The following is a 20,627-nucleotide window of genomic DNA, read 5'->3' as shown; positions in this document are numbered from 1 at the left end:
AACCTAATCTAGCCTAACCTCGCTGACGAATGCAGGCAAGCAACGGCTAGATTGGCACGCTCGTTATGGACTTATCAGTTTTATAATTCAAAAAATCAAATAACACCATTGCTTTTTGCATCTGAGGATGTTTTATTGAAAATATTTGACTGAGAACAGATCTCTTGAGAGCAAAAGAGAAAAAGGCGAAACTGATTACAGTTCTAAAATAAATAGCCAGTGGTTTATAGATTTCGTTTATTTAGAAATTCGATAAGGCTGCTCTTACTCGTTTCCGACATGTTATTGAAAACATCTTTTGTTGAAAAGATGTTTATCTTAAAAAAAAAATCGAAAAATGTGAAACCTGAAAGACTTTTCGGGGGGGGGGGACCTATCGCTAGCAGCAACCAATTAGTTCGTGGGTGAGCAAACCGTCCTTCGTTGAATACTGGCCCCGGTGGGATGGGCCGGGTTGGGGCGGGGGCTTGGGAGGGAAGGGGAGGTGGGAGTAGGAGGACGATGGATATGCCAGGCGCACGACTCGGCGGCGGTCGTGGCATCGTAGAGGTGGAGGTGGTGGCGAAATTCTCCGTCAGTTTCTTTGTTGCTGCTAATGGTCTTGGAGTTGTTACTGGTGATTTCCCTGTGTTGTCATTTGCTGTACAGTGTGTCAGGAGGATGTGACCAACCTTGGGCCCTTGAGGAAGGTACTGGTGGTCTCCTGCCTGAATAGAATTCGGTGGCGAAAGCCAGAAGAAAATAAATTAAGTCCTGAACAAATTGTACTTCAATAATAGAAAGGAAAACAACGGCGTTATTTTAAGTTTAATTGTAATTATCATTGTAGGTTTACTATTATTTTATTCATTGATGGTGAGGTTTGTGTAGAATAACACGTATATTTATTGAACCATTTGAACGTAAGTAATAAGTGTTTCATTCTTCTTTGCAGGTATGCCACTCCCCCCAACTGCAGGAACTGGTTTGACATGGTCAGGGTCGCCTCCCAAGCAAGTAGCCGTTTCTTAAGTCTATCTCTCTCTCCCTCCCCTGCTCCCTATATTTCTCTATCTCTGTCTCTTTCTCTGTCCCATTCTCTCTCACGCGCGCGCGCTCATACATTCCCTTCACACCTTTTCCCCCTCCTCCTCTTTCACCCTTTCTTCCTTTTTCTCCACCTATGCCTTTCCTTCCATTTCAAATTCCATTTAATCTGTTTCGTTTCATCTTCCATTTTTTTCTCCTTTACATCCTCCTCTTCCCCTTCCAGGTTCTGGGTCTTCCCTTCCACCTCCTCCGTATCCCTTCTATCCCATCAGCTTCCCTCCCCTTCCCTTCTTCCCTTCTCCTCCTCTTTTCTTTTCCTCCTCTCCCCTTATTTCATCTTCCGACCCTGTTCCCACTCCTTCACTCCTCTTCCCTCCCCTTCCCTCCCCTTCCCTCTTCTTCCCTCTTTCTCTTTTCCTGTCCTCCTCCCCTTCCCTCCCTTCCCTTCCGTTCCCTTTCCTACCCCTCCCCTCCCTTCCCTCACCTCCCCTTTCCTCCTTCCTGTTTTCTCCCTTCCCTTCCCTCACCTTGCCCTCCCTTGCCCTCCCTTCCCCTCCCGGTCTTTCATCTTCCGCCCCCTTTCTTTCCCCCTTTCTCTGTTCCCCTTCCCTCACCTCTATTTCCCTCAATTCTCTTTCCCCTCCCCCCCCTCTTTTCGCCCCCCTTCCACCTGGCGAGCATCTAGCCGACCGGAAACAGACTAGACGGGCCCAAGGTGGGGTGTGGGGGTCGCCGCTCCCCATTGGAAGGAATCCTCAAATGATCGGTATAAGTGACTGTCGCGATCTCTGTCATAAACTTGTTATAATAGTCACTGTCATGTTTAATGAGTAAGAACTTGTTGCATATTAAGAGATAATCCAGGAACGAATGAACTAATGGCAGAAATTAAAGTTTATTTTAATTTATTTAACTCTATAATTTTGATAAATTATGGCCTTTACAAAAACACACAACGGAATTGTTTGTGAAGAGACACTAATAATTTTCACAAGATACAATTAAGATCTCAAAATAAGATGATTAGGAGCGGACTAAAGGCTCCCGGTACAAAATAGCTAAACCACAGGAGTACGCCTAGTTTAAGATTAAAAAAGGCCTATCACCAAGCGCGACATCAAAGTACAAAAAGGTGACACGGACACACTTAAACTGGGAAAATACCTAAACTTACGGTAAGCGGCAGCTTCTTCTTCGGGGAAAAGAAGTGGGAAAAATAGCCCTTATATAGTCTGACTTGACCACGAGGTTGCCAGAAACCGCTAGGGCATGGAGTGGTACCTAATTACAAAGAATTACAAAGGATTACAAAGGTGGAGCATGCCGACAGGAGACCTTTTGGTCCATATCTAGGTCGGATGCGAAAAAATCATAATAATAATAAAATAATAAATATAAACTATAATAATGTAAATAAATAAAATACATAAACGCATAGGTATAGTTAAATAATAAACAAACAGGTAAATAGTAAATAATAATAAATTGACATATAACAAATAATAAATGAAAATCAGACAGACAAATGATAACAAAACAAAAAACAAATAATATGAAATAAATTATAATCATTACAGCATCTTGCTTAGGTGTTTATCTAAATGATTCTTAAAGCTTCGAACTGAACTACATTGCACTACCTGTGCAGGAAGTTTATTCCATTCATTAACTACACGGTTGGCAAAGTTGTTTCTACCTACTTCCAAATTGAATCTATTTCCGGACAGTTTGAGACCATTGTTTCTTGTCTGATTCTCATTCAATGTGAAAATTTTGTCACTTTTGATGTTGTCAATTCCCTTTAGAATTTTAAAGACCTATCAAGTCACCTCTGAATCTACGCTTTTTTAGGGAAAACAGATTCATATGTTTTAGTCGATTTTCGTATGATTTATTTTTGATATTTGGAATCAGTTTTGTGGCTCGCCGTTACTTTTTCCAATCTGTCAATGTCTTTAATGAGATTCGGTGACCATACGGAAACAGCATATTCCAAATGTGGACGAACTAACGATTTATATAGCTTGTTAATGAGAGATGGACTTTTGAAATCAAAAGATCGCGCAATCAGTCCTAGAATCTTATTTGCTTTCTCAGAGGCTGAAATACACTGCTTGGATGATTTGAGGTCGTTACTGATAATTACGCCGAGATCTTTTTCACTATCCACTTTTGTTAACGAATTTCCAAATAACTTGTAATCGTACTTACTGTTATTTTTACCAATGTGCATTGCCTTGCATTTACTTGTGTTAAATTTCATTAGCCACTTTTCAGACCATTGCTGTAATTTATCTTAATATTCTTGAATATCTAATTGGTTAAAGTGATCATTTGCCATTCCGCACAGTTTTGTATCATCAGCAAATTTGGAAACAGTAGATTTTAATCCATGGTCTATATCATTTATTTATACTATGAATAGAAGTGGCCCAAGAACGGAACCCTGAGGAACTCCACTTGTAACATTTTTCCATCTAGAAGTTTTTCCGTTTAAAACAGCTCTCTGTTTACGACCATTCAACCAATTACTAGTCCAACTTAATAGGCTACCACTTTTCCGTGTAAAGCTAATTTAGTAAGTAGTCTTTCGTGTGGGACGGTATCAAAAGCTTTTGCAGAGTCTAGATATATTAAATCTATATTGTTTCTTTTGTCATAATTCGAGATAACTGTGTTGTAGAATTCGAGTAAGTTGGTCACGCAAGAACGTTTCCGTCTGAAACCATGCTGGCTATCATTTATCAAACGGTTACTTTCTAAATGATGTTCGATAGCATCTCTGATGATAGTTTCCATTATTTTTCTTACAATTGAAGTCAAACTTATAGGCCTATAGTTATTTGGTTTCTTTTTGTCACCTTTTTTGAATATGGAAGTAACGTTAGCTAGCTTCCATTCTCTTGGGACATCTCCGGATATGATGGATTTCTTGAAAATATATTCTAATGGAACACCAGTCTCATTTTTCATTTCCTTTAAGATTCTTGGATGCCAACCGTCAGGCCCTGGTGTTTTATTAACTTTGAGTTTATCTATACACCTTTTAATCTTTTCTTTTGTTATATTTACCGTAGTAAGTTTACCCTAGACTTTTCACAGGAGTTCACTTTGAGGTGTTTCGTTTACGAATACCGAGCTAAAATAATTGTTTAAGATGTTACACATTCCTTCATTTGAATATTCAAGTTGACCGTCAGCAGATAATAGTGGACCAATGTGATTCCTAACAACCTTTTTATCTCTAATGTAACTAGAATTCTTTGGGATTCTCTTTGGATTTATCAGCGATGTTCATTTCGTATTGTCGTTTTCTTTTTCTTATTGTCTTTTTTAAATCTCTCTGTATTGATACATAATTTTCATAGTCATTAGATGCACCCGAGCACTTATATTTCTTATAAGCCTGTCTCTTTTGAGCAATACTTTTTCAGTTTCTTTGTCGATCCACTTTGGGCGAGCCTGATTTGGGGGACGTCTGTCCTTAAAAGAAATGTAAATATGAATCATCTTAGTGAGCGTATTTTGAAATATTTCCCACATCTGATCTACAGGTCTTTCGTTTAATATTTTTAGATAAGGTAAAACATACCTAATCCTTACTAATCTAGAACCTATTCAATGACCTTTACAAAACTTCTGGGTCTCATATCTTAACCTAAAATGTCAAAGACATTTGAAAAAAAAAACATATACTGTGATCCGGCAGTCACTTTGAGTTGCCGGTGGAACAAAAAATCCTTTTAATTTCTAGACATGGAAACCGTACGTTGACCTGAACACATAGACAGGTGTGTATAAAAGCAAGTATCCTAAGATCCACATCGTACTTTAAATAATTAAACACAAACTACTTAGAATAGGAAATCTAAACTTCTACACATATACTGATTATAACGGTCGAGGGAACAACGAACCACTCTTTGGGGCTTGGGTGAAACCTGACCCTCGGGAAGGTCGCCAGACGAGTTCTCAGAAATAAATGTTGGTAAGAAGCGAACTTAATATTTTTGTCCAGAATTAGTCCCGAGTTCACCTTACAATTCACCATCCCATTCCCACGCAGTAGGAAGTAAGTAACCCGTGGTAGGGCAAAGCCCTGTCAATTGTGGCAGCCGCCTTTTTTTTTTTTTTTTTTTTTTTTTTTTTTTTGTCTGGTATACTCTCAGCCCTCTTTGATCTACCCTGTTCACTTGCCGCATATCTTGAATATCTAAGACACATTTAGATTCTTCTTTTAAGCCTCCCTCAAATTTTGAATATTTATTTCTCAAACTTGTTTTAGTTCTTTGGTTATACTTTCTTGACCTACATATGCATCTTCGCCTCCTCGTCCTCCTTCACGTCCTCCTTCACGTCCTCCTCCTCGACCTCTTCGTCTTGCTATTACCCTTCCTTATCCTTCTCGTTCTCCTCGTCTTTTTCTTCCTCCTTATCCTCCTCGACCTCATCGTCTTTCTCTTCCTCCTGTTTGCCCTCCTCCATGTGGCTTCTGACATTATGTCTTTGTGTGAAAAGACCCCAAAGACGTTGACTTCAATAGACAAAGAGAGGATAAGGGATATGCAGTGCAGCGACGATAGGCCAATTCTCATGAAGCAAATGACTTGGAATAGGTCGGGGTGGGGTGGGGCCGTCTTCTGAAGCGTGTGTAGTGGCAAGTCCTTGCGAAGTGGTCAAGTAGTATGCAGGATTCCAACTTTGGTCATCACGGACACCATTTGAACGCAGTATCTCTCTCTATCTCTCTCTCTCTCTCTCTCTCTCATATATATATATACAGGTAAACGTCGACTTACGATGGCATTAGGTTTCGATAGAGCCATCGTAAGACGATTTCATCGTAAGTCGATCCCCAATTTGTGTATCACTGTTCCGTGGTCACTGTACCTAGCCTACCTGTATATTAACCACCAGAGATACAATAAATATAATCAAGACGTCGATATGGCAGCGTTGCGAATCCACTTGCTCCTCATGACGCCTACGTGTGTGGCACCGTATGGAAGGGGTTAAATTATCATATCGTCGTCGTCGTCGTCGTCATCCTGTATATATATATATATATATATATATATATATAATATATATATATATAATATATATATACCGGTATGTATATACATGTGTATATATATATGTACATAAGACTTATTGACCCACTGTCGGAGAATAAGATAAGATGTACAGAAATTCTGTATATTTCGACCCCTCTTCATCAGAATGATATATAGTGTGGAGTATGAGAGTATATGTAGCTAAGAAGGGGTACATTTCCGAGACATGGATGAAGGGGGTGGGGCTCAGGTTATGTGTCCTTGATGAGGTCGGGGCGGAGGTTGGCCGATAGTGAGGTCAAGCCCGGCTGCTTTAGAGATGGACTTCTTAGCAGCCATCCAAGTTATGCAGTCTGGGGACCACTGACCTTTGGAGGTATTAAAATTAGGTATATGTTTAATAAGGGAGGATTCTATAATTTTCCTTCGAAAGCTGCAGTGGGATTTATAAACGATGGTAGCATTATCTCAGTCCATACGATGATCCTCTTTGCTGGTATGTAGGAACACTGCGGAATTTTCTTCACCATATTTGATGGAGTTCTAGTGTTCCTTAATTCTTGTAGTCAGTTCTCTTCCTGTTTGCCCCCAGTACACGTCTTCACAGTCCATACAAAGTAGTTTGTAAACCCCGGGGATGGTGTCCACATTCGTCCTTCGGTGTACATTTACTACTTTCCTAAAAATACTGTTTGGGTAATTAAATATCATATTGATAGGTAGTGTTTTGGAACAGGCGTTCACTGACTCATTGTATGGAAGTATAATGTTGTTATCACTCCACTTATGCTTATTGTCTGGGTTAGGTGTCTTATGAAAATTGCTTTTTGCCTTGCTCAGTGCTTTGGACACCTAACCCAGACAATAAGTATAAGTGGAGTGATAACAACATTATACTTCCATACAATGAGTCAGTGAACGCCTGTTCCAAAACACTACCTATCAATATGATATTTAATTACCCAAACAGGATTTATATAGCTTGAGAGATGAACTTTTTAATTCAAAAGATCGCGCAATCAGTCCTAGAAACTTGTTTGCTTTCTCAGACGCTGAAATACACTGCTTGGATGATTTGAGATCGTTACTGATAATTACGCCGAGATCCTTTTCACTATCCAGTTTGTTAACGAATTTCCTAATAACTTGCAATCGTACTTACTGTTATTTTCACCTATGTGCATAACCTTGCATTTACTTGTGTTAAATTTCATTAGCCACTTTTCAGACCATTGCTGTAATTTATCTAAATATTCATGAATATCTAAATGATTTAAGTGATCATTTGCCATTCCGCACAGTTTTGTATTATCAGCAAATTTGGAGACAATAGATTTTAGTCCGTGGTCTATATCATATATACTATGAATAGAAGTGGCCCAAGAACAGAACCCTGAGGAACTCCACTCGTAACATTTTCCATCTAGAAGTTTTTCCATTTAAAACAACTCTGTTTACGATCATTCAACCAATTTCTAGTCCAACTTAATAGGCTACCATTTACTCCGTGTGATGCTAATTTAGTAAGTAGCCTTTCGTGGGGGACGGTATCAAAAGTCAAAAGATATATATATATATATATATATATATATATATATATATATATATATATATATATATATATATATAGTATGTGTATGGGTGTCATGACATTTGTAGATGGTTATAAGAAGCAATGCTCTAGTGTGAACTAGGTGATCGAAATGCCTTTTTGTCATATGAACACAAGTTTTCTGTGTACGCAAGCAATGACGTCATAATTGCGTGGTGGTGGTGGTGCGAGTGGCACCATGCATAAAATGAACTAAGATTGGGAGAGATAAATGGATTCAGATGTAACTTAGTAGCTGTAACAGAAATTTGCTTGTGTTTCATATCCCAGACGGTTTATTCAGTTGAGGGGTTGATTGAATTGCCTAGAGTTCCGTGGAACTCTTTAATGGACAAAGTTGTACAGAATTTGTCCAAAATTAGTCCCGAGTTCATCTTGCAACTCAGCACCCTACTCCCATGCAGTAAGGCAAAGTCCTGTCAGTTGCGGCAAGCCGGTGCGTTTTTAGGTCGACGTTGGGTCGCGTACCCCGTCAATTGATCAAATCTTGACCCAAATTCACATTTTTTGCGTTGAATGAAAAATTACCGTCCACTCTTCAATTGAATAAAAGTTTAGTTTGGTTGAACAAAGTCACTTTAGTGAGAGAAATAGATTATGCAAACTATTTGTTCACTTCTTCCATACTGGCGGGGACTTTGAAACTTAAATTATAGCTCCCGCCAGGTGATTTTATTCTGCTGCAAATGTGACCTGTTAACCAACGAGATGAACTAGTCCCGATTCATTTTAGACCGTAGAATCTTGATTATTTTCTTGTGCCTACAGGGAGAGGAGGCGAGCCCTGATTTACATCGTGGTGGTGTTCAATCAGCCGCGTGAGAAAGAACAGTCTTGACCCTTTTCACAGCGGGTGCCGCCGAATGTCTTCCTTCAATTCCGTGGTACCCCTTGATGATCGAGAAGAGGATTAAGTCAGACTCGATTAAGCTCCCGTACATTCCTTTCGTACCAAGTGGCTCCTAAAATTACTGGTTGTTCCTGAAATATATTGTAGGCTCGTTTCACACGTATCAACTTTTCGCCGTCCGTGACACGACGTCGTGCTTTCAAATACCCATGGGTGTACGTTTTCACACGTCGCGACCACCTTTGTAAGCGTCCATAGACACTTATGGTTATTTGAGAGCACGGCGAAAAGTCGATACGTGTTAAACGAGCCCTACACGTTTCTGTGACACGCCTTCGAGAAGGACGGGTCACAGTTTGACAAGATATTGTAGACGTGGACCAACGATCGTGCCAGGAACTCCCTCGATCACTCGTCGCCAGAGATGACACGGTGGGGGGAGGGAGGGGGATCTCAGACCGTGTTGTGACAACAGAGCGTCATGTCCTTTCTACCCTTTGTGACCGCAGTCGGGGAATTTACGGCCTCGGACTGTTTGTGTTCCTTTGGTCTTAATAGGGTTTGATTTGTTGACCCGTTATGTGCATGAAAAACCTGACATACTATAGAGGTACAAGTTTCATGGATTGGTGTGAACTTGTATACAGTGTATAATGGAACGCTGCTTGGAAACGTGCCAAAATACATACATACAAACACAGTCAAACATGCGTGTGTTTACACACACGCACATACACACACACACACACACACATATATATATATATATATATGTGTGTGTGTGTGTGTGTGTGTGTGTGTGTGTGTGTGTGTGTGGATGAATGGTTTAGACAGATGAGTGTGAGTGGAGGAAGAATAAGCGAAGATGGGCTGGAACTCCTTCATTGCTTATACGTTTTGACCGACTCTGTCTTCTTCAGTAAGCTGTCTATAATTGTAAGGTTCAAGCTGTTTATAGACAGCTTACTGAAGAAGACAGAGTCGGTCGAAACGTATAAGCAATAAAGAGTTCCAGCCCATCCTCGCTTATTCTTCCTCCACCCACACACTCATATATGTATAATATATATATATATATATATATATATATATATATATATATATATATATATTTATATATATATGTATTATCATCATTATCAATTTAATTATTAGTCAGGGCTTCTTGAAATGGCTCTGGCTTTCCGGGGTTTAGCATGGCTCACCTCATAGATCCATGTGCAGATTGGCGTGTAATTGCGAACACTATTGGCTGCGCTTGCCAATTAAGGCTATTATCAGTGTCGAGTATCGAGTCATTCTCAAGATGCGGACCCTTGTTCATTCATATTCGAGCACCTAGGGCAAGGGTGATTGTTGCTGTTAAGGTTAAGCGCCTCCTACCGTGGGGTGAGGTCATTCGGCTTAGGGATGTTGTTCTCTTAGTCGAGTCGATTAATCCACGTGTGGGATTTGCTCAGCTGGATACAGTTGCCAGGTGGCGGTCGGGAGCTGGAAGGCGACGTAAGAAACACACACACACACAGTACAGGTCGGATTAAGTTCATAGACTTCTATTGGTGAATAGGAAGAGGAGGAGGAAGACGGAATATCCTGATAGCAAGCTCAACAAGACCAATTCGAGTCTCACAGTCGCGTGGGATCTGAGTGTGTGCGTGCGTGTGGGCGAGCGGGCCTTGCGGCCACTGTTTTCTGTCGCGGGCGTCCTACGTCCGCTCGGACCCGGCGGGGCTTTGTATTCGGTTGGCTCTGGTTTAACACCCCTAGTCATTTTTCACTTGACTGGTTGTCATTGTCTATGTGCCGTTCCGATTACCATTAGTGATATATATATATATATATATATATTATATGTATATATATATATATATGTATATGTATATATATATATATGTATATGTATATATATATATATAATATGTATATGTATATATATATAATATGTATATGTATATATATATATATAATATGTATATGTATATATATATAATATGTATATATATATGTATATGTATATATATATATATATATAATATGTATATGTATATATACACTACGACCGGAGATAATAGTCCATGATGAAGTTTTACCATATCTCAATAACTACTACGTCGATTTAGATGAAAATTGACATGGCATTAGATTACACTATCAGTAGCCTTTCATTAAAATTTGAAATCAATATCTTTGTTAGTATTTTAATAATCCATTTTTTTTAATAATCCATTTTTTTGTTTAAAAGGATTTATGTATTTTCGTTAATTATAAGGATAATTATACAAAGTAAAGCAAAATAACAATTTTAAACAACCCATACCATAAGTATACAACATAATCAATTACAAGAATGAAATATTAAATATACATCTCATAAATTTATTATTAGTATTTGATATATGATCCATTTTGTCTGATGACCTCAAATATGCGATTGGTAGTTGAATCAGTCAGTTTTGTGATAGTGGCGGGTGGTACTGTTCTAGCAGCTTCTTTTATTGCTTCCCACAGTGAATCCTTAGACGTATATTGCTTGCTATTTAAGTAGATCTTCTTTTTTATGATACTCCACAAGTTTTCAATCGGATTTAAATCCGGAGAACAGGCTGGCCACTTCATCAAAGTGTCTCCATTAAATCCCATGGAGGAGAGCATTTCCGTTGTTCTCTTGGCAGCATGTGCTGGTGCATTATCATGCATATAAATGATAAAGTCACAGTATGTTGTTGCAGTAATTTTCACACCCTCTGGCACTTTAAATGGGCCAATCATAGTGTCTCCCATGATACCTGCCCAAAACATTACTCCTCCACCCCCTTGTTGACGCCGCAAACGCATGTGAGCTGGGTTATCATTAAATATCCAACCTTTGCTCCATCCATCAGGCCCGTCTAACGTGGCTCGGCACTCATCTGTAAATAATATATCTTAACATCGGTTTTCATGTGTTTCCTCGCCCATTCTAGCCTAGCTTTTTTATGTTTCGGTGCCAATGGAGGCCTACATGTAGGTTTATTATATTTAGCAAGTTGAGACAATATCTTATTTCGGGTTGTTTTGGAGACATCTTGAATTCCAGCATCTGCAAACAAGGTTTTACTTGTAGTTCCAGGGTTTCTTTACGCATCGCTTAAGATGAGAGATGTCACGCGATGTAACAGACTTGAACTTCCCTTTATCACTGCGCACTTTCCTAAATTTGGGATTTTGTAAAAATCTACGAATTGTCTTTATATGTCGACCTAGTTTCTTGGCTACTTCACCAGCTGACTTTCCTTGCGCTATTTCCTTTATAATTTTGTTTCTCTCACACTCTGTAAGATCTTTCCCACGCCCCATTCTTTAATATTCAATAGGAGGACTATTATCTCTGTTCACCTGAAAAATAATAAAATTGGATTATTAAAAAACTAACAAAGATATTGACTTCAAATTTTAATGAAAGGCTACTGATAGTGTAATCTAATGCCATGTAAATATTTTCATCTAAATCGACGTAGTAGTTATTGAGATATGGTAAAAATTCATCATGGACTATTATCTCCGGTCGTAGTGTATATGTATATATATATATATATATATATATATATATATATATATATATATATATATATATATATATATATATATATAAGTTTCGATTACCATCAGTGTTTTTTTTGTGTTTTTTTCCTCCAGACGAGAGTAAATCCGGGGTGGGGGCTGGTAGAGGGAAGCGACTCCCCGCACCTCCTTTTGTTTTGTTTTTTCACAACTTTTAGATTTTCTCTTTCTCCCTAATTCTTTCTTTCCTCCTCCTCCTCCTACCTTCCTTTCTATACTTTGTTTTTCCCTCCTGTTACCTCCTCTCTCCTCTCCCTCCCTCTCCCTGTAACCCCCCTCCTCCCTCCCTCCCTCCCTTCCTGTTCCTCTCTGTCCCTCTGTCTCTATTCCTCTTTCATCCTTTCTCCCTCTCTGTCTATCTATATTTGTTTCTCGTATTCTCATGTTACTGTCAGTTTGAAAATCTCGGTCGGATGTTGGGTATCATCAGTGTTTGCAGTCATTCCTCTTAATTTTCATTTGATGTACCAACTATTTTGTTATTGCCTGGATTAACTCGCTTTTATATTTACTGTGATTTATGTGAAGTCAGTTGTACTAAGTTCTCGCATGTCGCGTCAGTCGCAACGAGCACTAAAGCCGGATCTTCCCCGAGCTCAGCATTTTCGGCTTGATTAAGTTGAATGAACTAAGTCAACAAGACTTTGTTTGGCGTCGCGGGACACGCGTCATCATGTCGGTGCCGAAAATGTGCCAAATTACTTTCATTGTTTTCATGAAGCCGGCTACGCGGCACTTTTTTTTTTTTTTTTTTTTTTTTTCGCTATTTCTTTGAGTGATTTTTACGTGATTTTTTATGCCCGAAAAATGTTTAGTCATTATATTTACTTATTTTATTATTATTTATTCATTTTATTATTATTTATTTATTTATCTATTTACTTAGTTATTTTTATGCGATTTAAGTTTAGCGCGCGCGCTCGCACATCGTTCGTTCTAGCTGGCTGGCGAGCAGTTCTTGTTTGAATGTGACTAAAGAAGAATTGTGTGTTTATGTGCTTTTACTCGTTTCTTTACTCTGGAGTAATGAAGTAATTATTGTCTTCTTGGTTCTCCGAGTAATTGGGTAACGTTTGCTAACATTGTGTTATGATTATTAACCCATTCAACTCCGATGACAAGATGTCTTGTCATTTGGTCAAATAAAACAAAAAATCATAAAACACCAAAATGTTTGATCAAACACCAGAAAAATACGACGTCAATCCTCGCTTCGCTGCGAGCGAAGCGAGGATTGACGTCGTATTTTTCTGGTGTTTGATCAAACATTTTGGTGTTTTATGATTTTTTGTTTTATTTGACCAAATGACAAGACATCTTGTCATCGGAGTTGAATGGGTTAAAAAAAAAAAAAAATCGACTGAATACCTTTCAGGTCAACTTTATATCAACTCCGCCACCATCAACCGCAATCACTACCATCGGCAGTGCCTCCGCCACCACCACATCTATGACTACTACAATCACCACCGTATCCACAACTACAACCACCATCGCAACCACCACCACCACAGTTACCACCACAATTGTCACCACTATTACCACCACCAGAACTACTACCACCAAAGCCGCTAACGCCAGCATTGTCATCACCATTTTTCCAGTTTGGATGGAAACGATCAATTTTTCGATCTTGATTGTTCTTCCCGCTGCCGGTGGTAAAGTTCTTGGGCGTGCGTGCCCCGCCCGCACATCCAGAGTGAAGTGACGTTTTTGTGGCACAGACAGATCGGTGGGGTAACTGGAATGGCATTTCCTAATGTCGTCGAGTAATAACGCCTTCGCCCGTGCGCGCGTACACACACACACGCGCGCGCACACACACCACACACACACACACACACACACACACACACACACACACACACACACACACACACACACACACACACACACACACACACACACACACACTGACAGACATAAAGTATTTAAGATTGATCCATTGTGGAGTATGAAAGAAGTTCCGATTCTTACGATGGCCACACAATGGGGGCTGGTTCATAGTAGCTAAGGCGCTCGAGCAAAAATAGTGTGGGAGACGGGGGCGGGGGGGGGGGTCTGGCTTCCAGTTGTACCCCTTTACTCCCCTCAATTCAATCCCCAACCCCTCATCTCACCAGCAGCTCTTTACTCTTTTTCCATGTTTTATCTGTTTATCATAGTTGCCTCCCCCTCCCCTCCCCCTTTTAACACCCATTGGTTCACATCGTATTACCCCCCTCCCTCCCTCTTTCCCCAGCTCTTTAATCCGTTTCGTATCATCCCCCCAATTCCCTTTCTCTTTTCCCTCTCCCCTCCTCTCCTCTCCTGCCACTCTCCCTTTTCTCTTCCTCCTCACCCCCATCTCCTCCCCTTTGTCCCTCCTCTCCCCTTTCTCTCATTTCCTTTCTCTCTTTCTCCCCTTCCCCTCTCTCCCCCCTTTCCCTTTGCTCTCCTATCCCTCTGTCCCTCCCCTTTCCTCCTTTCCTTTCTCCTCCCCTCATCTCCCCCTTCTCCCTCCTTTCCCCTTATCTCCCCCTTCTCCCTCCTTTCCCCTTCCCTCCTCCCTCTCTCCTCTCTCCCTTTCTCTTTCCTCTCTTCCCCCCTCTCTCTCTCCCCCCCTTCCTTCCCTCTTTGTGCTTGCCTTCAGGCACAGGAGATGGATCCATAGAATGCCGCTTGCCTGCATGCATGCTTGCTTTCTTGCTTGCCTGCAGAGCTTAAGGGTTCGCAGGTGATTGGACAGATTTAATCCGTCGTTACCACGACAAATCAACCTCGAAATTGGTGCCGCCCTCTGTTGGCGTTAACGACATTTGTCTTTGAAGGGAGCCTGAGGAGGGGGGGTTGGCCTGCCGCAGGGCTTGGCACTCGTCCCTCGAGGTTCGTGTCGTTATCCACCTGTCGCCAGGCAATTTAATTCATCCAAAGGGGAGGGGAAATCCTCAAGGCATAAAAACATAATGAAGGAAACTGAAAGAGACCATAAGGCATATGCTAGGCAGTTCTATGTCCATTACCACCTGTCACTTCCATCCATAAATTGTCTAACCGTTTCTTAAAACAAACCGTAGCTAGTTTTCAGCGCTCACTACATTTATTGACCGAAGCAGTTCTTCCCTATTTCCTTCTTAAATCTAAATTTGTCCAATTTGAAGCCAAAGGGGTTTGTTGTTACCTAAGGGAAGAGTGCCGTAGTGGTTAATAAAATCCCCTGGCGCCAGTAAGAATAACAGCGAAAAGGATCACCCTGTACGGAAGGTTTAAATGCATGCCGGCTAACGATGATTCATTTTGAGGGATGGGATGGGACAGTGGCTAGAGTTCCCAGCTCACGGTCGGGGACGAAAGCAGTTCTGTAAGACGCTGGCTCGCCCTTGCAAGTGGCAGTCACCGGGAGACGTTGGGGATTGATCCTGGGTCCACCTAATAACGATGCGAGTTCGAAGCCCGACGCACCATCCACGTGACAGAAAAGAATCTGAATAAAATCATTGACGGCAACCGGTTCAAATGCGGAAATCGGTGAAAGTATCAAGGTGACGGCACACAAGACATTTTTCGCTAGCATGCTGCTTTCTTTTCCTACTTCGTTTGAGTAGAAACTACTTCTGTTATGATCTCTTGTCTTTTCAAATTTTCAAATGTCAAATTACTCTTGCGTTATATAGAAAGGAGCTGAGTGACGAATGTTAGACACATTGTTGAGATGTCCTTACGGAAGTCTAGAATATTGTAACCAAAGTCGTTTCTACTCGAACGAAATAGTAAAAGCAAGTATCATGCTAGCCTAGTGTGCCGCCACCCTTAGACGTCATGGTGCAAGCGCTTGCACATGCTTTTTCTCGCGTACCTACGCGTGCACGCATGTGCCTTGTCTTGCATTGCTGCTGCTGCTGCTGCTGCTAACAAAGGAATTCACAGGAATGCCCGTTTTTATGAGATTCTATTGGTCTGGTTAGCCTTGCTTTGGATTTCCTCTTCTTTATTGATAATATTAATATATTATTATTTTATTTTTATCTATTGGTATTATTATTGTTGCAACATTATTATTATTGTTGTTATTAATTTGGTAATTATTTTACTTTGAGATTGGAAATGTTGACTGAATTTCAGTTCTGAAAGTTGATTCACCCGTGAATCTTCGACAGAAATTCTAACAACAATTAAAAGGTGCCAACACGACGGGAACACCCGTCATTGGAACGGTTGAACGCGTTGGAACAGGAAGTGGAATACGGGAACTTTGACGACGACAGCGAGACGAGCTTTAGAGCGGCAGGCGTACAATGAGTTTTTGTTTTTTCCCTCTTTGTATTTCATTTTTGTTTATTTGTTCTCTTCTTTATCATTCGTCGTTTTCACCTTGTTCGCCTTCCTCGCAGGAAAGGAGAAGAATGGGAAGAAGGTGTGGGAGGAGGAGTAGAAATTGACGACGGAGAACAATGAAGGGCGATAAATGGGGAAAGTATTAGAAGAAGAATTAGCGATAGGAGAAAACAGAAGAGGAGGACAAGTAGAAGTAGAGGTAGAAGGAAGATAAAGAGGAGGAGAAATAGAAGTAGAAGAAAAGTAGAAGGAAGAAAAACAGAAGTAGAATTAGGAGGAGGAGGAAGAGAAGTAGAATGAGGACGAGAAGGAAGAAGAGCAAAAGTAGAATGAAGGCGAGAAGATGAGGAGATGGAAGAAAGGGGACAGTTGAGGAGTGGTGTGGGCGGGGCGAGGCGAGGCGGGGCGGGGCGGGGTGGGTGGTCTGGTCTTGTGGCAAGTGCACATCGTCATCGCGGGGACGATAGTAATCAGAGACTCTGTCGTTGCCGGTCCTGACGAAGATGCGAGGTTCACCGAAGGAAGACCTCCATCGGTTGACGACCCCTCTGTGGCGCGTTGGTTTTTCGTCTCGCTTCACACCACGTGGGCCCGGGGTCGAACCCAACAGCTACCGGTGGCTGATACGTGCGCCTTGGCTGCCCGAGTACAGAGGGCCAAGTTGACGGCTGAGTGCCTCCTGGCCTGAGGCCAAGACCCGGCGCTTGACACGTTGACTGCGAGGGAGTTTCTCTTGGTTGAATAAAATCGCCTGGCGGCAGCCAGAGTCGATTTTGTAAGTTCATTCTGTTAGTCAAAGAGGGAGGGTGTGCCACAGAGGTAAATAAAATATTCTGGCGCCAGGTACCCTTGAAGATGTCTTAATAGACGAAAACGTTCGGTCACTTTTTTTCCCCCCTCCATTTTTCCAGTGGTTTCGGCAGATATTGTTTATCACGTGTTTACGAGTATGTGATTGCTTTACATATATGTATAATGTGTGTACCTAATTATAGTACACAGGAAGGTAGGTATGCTCGCGTGGTGCCCTGTCTCTTTTTTTCCGGTCATTATAACTCGTTTTAAGTTCGTGTAAGGTTCCAGGTTGTGCTATATCATCTTCCAGGTTATTCCAGGAGCCTACACATCTACATGCAAAGCTGTAATTTTTCAATCGCTCAGCCACCTATTCTCCAATAATCATAACTTGTTTTGAATTCATGTATGCTTCCAGCTTATGCTATATGAACTCCAAGGCTGTCCCGGGAAAACATCTGTGTGTAATTGACAGATAACTAATAATAAATAAAAATCAAGGAAATAATATTAAACAAACGAAAAATAACAGATAAACAAATAAAATAGAATAAATGACAGTCATTACAGCATCTTGCTTAGGTGTTTATCTAAACGAATCTTAAAGCTTCGAACTGAACTACACTGCACTGCCTCTGCAGCAGGAAGTCTATTCCATTCATTAACCACACGGTTGGCCAAGTTGTTTCTACCCACTTCCAAATTAGACCTATTTCCTGACAGTTTGAGACCATGATTTCTTGTCGGATTCTCATTCAGTGTGAAAATTTTGTCACTTTTGATGTAAATTCCCTTTAGACTATTAAAGACTTTTTTTTAAGGGAAAAGAGATTCATATGTTAAAGTCGATTTTCGTATGATTTATTTTTGATATTTGGAATCAGTTTTGTGGCTCGCCGTTGTACTTTTTCCAATCTGTCAATGTCTTTAATGAAATTCGGTGACCATACGGAAACAGTATATTCCAAATGTGGACGAACTAACTATTTATATAACTCTCTGTCTCTCTCTCTCTCTCTCTCTCTCTCTCTCTCTCTCTCTCTCTCTCTCTCTCTCTCTCTCTCTCTCTCTCTCTCTCTCTCTCCTCTCTCTCTCTCGCTGTATCTATATTTTAACGATGATAGGGCTTCGTACGACAGACCAATCTGCAAGACTGGGACCCGTATTGGTTGCTATTGTTTTTATTCGCTTGATCTTTCACTGCTGCATATTCCAATCTTGGACGGATTACGATCTTTGATTTTTTTACATCACCTCTTCATGTAATGAAAGACCACATTTATATTCTTCAGGATTCCGCACGTTTCCCCCACAATCTTGTATGTTTGTCAGGTGGGTTGTCCTTCATTTGCACTCCAAGCTCTTTTTCCTCTTTCGAATTGTGACTCACTTTCCAATGAATAATTCAACGATGGTCTTTGTGAACTAATATACATTTCTGGCATAGAAATTAATTTTTCACTCTTGGGTTCAGACGTATATGGCATCTAAATAATCTTTGCAACAACCTCTCGCCCTCTTCATCTCACTTTTCTCACCATCATGTACCGTCCATCATGTCATGAACATGTATATTCACCTTGGTCTTTGGATCACGTGTTGGACTCGTGATCGACAGCTATTTCCCTCCCGGAAGAGAGCTCAGAGCTCGTATGACCGATCTATGGGTAATGCTATGACCTTTCACACACACACACACACACACCCAACTCCCCGCCCACGAGAGTCAGAGTAACGACCCGAGGCACAGCGTTACCGAAATAATTTCGGCCCTGGGCAGGATTCGAACTGGGTACTGCGAGCACTATCGTACTTCCCAGTCCAGCGCTCTACCAACTGTGCCACCGAGTGTGTGTGTGTGTGATTGATTCACCATTCACCAAGGTCTTGGATCACGTGTTGGACTCGTGATCGACAGTCATTAACCTCCCGGATGAGAGCTCGAACTCATATGACCGATCTATTGGTAATGACCTTACACGCACCCCCCCCCAACTCCTCTCTCACGAGAGTTGAAGTAGCAACCTGCAGCGCAGCGATACTGAAATCATTTCAGCCCTTGGCTGGATTGGAACCCGGACCGCCGTAGTGGCAGGCGAGAATTCTAAGTTACATTAGAGATAAAAAGGTTGTTAGGAATCACATTGGTCCACTATTATCTGCTGACGGTCAACTTGAATATTCAAATGAAGGAATGTGTAATATCTTAAACAATTATTTTAGCTCGGTATTCGTAAACGAAACACCTCAAAGTGAATTCCAAACTGAAACCTGTGAAAAGTCTGGGGTAAACTTACTCACTACGGTAAATATAACAAAAGAAAAAATTAAAAGGTGTATAGACAAACTCAAAGTTGATAAAACACCAGGGCCTGACGGTTGGCATCCAAGAATCTTAAAGGAAATGAAAAATGAGATTGTTGTTCCATTAGAATATATTTTCAAGAAATCCATCATATCCGGAGATGTCCCAAGAGAATGGAAGCTAGCTAACGTTACTCCCATATTCAAAAAAGGTGACAAAAAGAAACCAAATAACTATAGGCCTATAAGTTTGACTTCAATCGTAGGAAAAAGAATGGAAACTATCATCAGAGATGCCATCGAACATCATTTAGAAAGTAACCGTTTGATAAATGATAGCCAGCATGGTTTCAGACGGAAACGTTCTTGCGTGACTAACTCGAATTCTACAACACAGTTATCTCGAATTATGACAAAAGAAACAATATAGATTTAATATATCTAGACTTTGCAAAAGCTTTTGATACCGTCCCACACGAAAGACTACTTACTAAACTAGCTTTGCATGGAATAAGTGGTAGCCTATTAGGTTGGACTAGTAATTGGTTGAATGGTCGAAAACAGAGAGTTGTTTTAAATGGAAAAACTTCTGGATGGAAAAGTGTTGCAAGTGGAGTTCCTCAGGGTTCCGTTCTTGGGCCACTTCTATTCATAGTATATATAAATGATATAGACCATGGACTAAAATCTACTGTTTCCAAATTTGCTGATGATACAAAACTGTGCGGAGTGGCAAATGATCACTCAAACCAATTAGATATTCAAGAAGATTTAGATCAATTACAGCAATGGTCTGAAAAGTGGCTAATGAAATTTAACACAAGTAAATGCAAGGTAATGCACATAGGTAAAAATAACAGTAAGTACGATTACAAGTTATTTGGAAATTCGTTAACAAAAGTGGATAGTGAAAAAGATCTCGGCGTAATTATCAGTAACGACCTCAAATCATCCAAGCAATGTATCTCAGCCTCTGAGAAAGCAAATAAGATTCTGGGACTGATTGCGCGATCTTTTGATTTCAAAAGTCCATCACTCATTAACAAGCTATATAAATCGTTAGTTC

Source organism: Oratosquilla oratoria, chromosome 5 (genome assembly GCF_046742065.1).
Source record: "Oratosquilla oratoria isolate Oo_2021 chromosome 5, ASM4674206v1, whole genome shotgun sequence".
Taxonomy (NCBI): domain Eukaryota; kingdom Metazoa; phylum Arthropoda; class Malacostraca; order Stomatopoda; family Squillidae; genus Oratosquilla; species Oratosquilla oratoria.
This window is presented reverse-complemented; position numbering follows the sequence as displayed.